The 792-nt window shown below is 42.9% G+C and overlaps 1 protein-coding gene across 1 annotated transcript in view; it reads right to left on the reverse strand.

Annotated features, from left to right (window-relative positions):
* The window catches only part of adam19b (ADAM metallopeptidase domain 19b), a gene marked incomplete at its 3' end in the record, with an annotated part of 42,209 nt that extends 42,088 nt beyond the window's left edge, over positions 1 to 121 (reverse strand). Inside the window, exon 1 of the mRNA XM_042062565.1 lies at positions 1 to 121. This exon is cut by the window's left edge and continues 140 nt beyond it.
* Between the last annotated feature and the right edge of the window lie 671 nt (positions 122 to 792).

The following is a 792-nucleotide window of genomic DNA, read 5'->3' on the forward strand; positions in this document are numbered from 1 at the left end:
AAATCTTAGACATGCATGAGTAGACACCGATTACTCCGACACTGGAGCGCGTGTATACAGTTTCTCGATCACAAACTGTAAAGCTTGTTCGGGATTTCCGGTGCGATGCGATGGCATCTGATAGGCTATCATTAACCGCCCGCACAACAGGGTGGGTGCGCGAGAGCATCTCTTGTCTCGCATCCCGGCACCACCCCTTCACCACGTCACGACACAAGCCCCACGCGATTGCATTTACCATGTACCACTTTGTACCATGTACACCTCTCACCTGGCTCAGCCGCCCAGCTAAATGGTAACTCTGACTCAACCGTCAAACTAATAGTTAGGGAAAATTAGGCATTTTTTTCGCCTAAAAAATCTGCAAAAAAAAAATCTTACCAATAGCTTTTTTTACTATGTGTTCCTATAGGTGTCTAGTAACACCTCCCAATTTATCCACGGCCACTTGTGCAGGTGGCTGTGACACTCTCAGGTAAAAAGCAAGGAGTCAAGTGTATTTCTGCTTGTTGGAACTGTCATGGTAACTCTTGCCAGAACACCAACCAGCCAGATGATAAAAGGAGTGAGGGAGTGCAGGGGAGTTGGATGAGGTTTGTTCAATTTTAAACCGATTAAGGAAGTTTTGTTTTGTAATTGTTCAATAAAACCACTTGTTATGGATTTTTTATGGACTTGGAGTCATTTTTACTCAAAACGAATGGCTGGGATAGATTCAGCACCACTAAAAACCCTTAGATAGACATCTCAAAAGCTAATATTGGTTAAAAAAAATGTTTTCATTATTTTCGC

The sequence above is a fragment of the Alosa sapidissima genome, chromosome 14 (assembly GCF_018492685.1).
Source record: "Alosa sapidissima isolate fAloSap1 chromosome 14, fAloSap1.pri, whole genome shotgun sequence".
Taxonomy (NCBI): Eukaryota; Metazoa; Chordata; class Actinopteri; order Clupeiformes; family Clupeidae; genus Alosa; species Alosa sapidissima.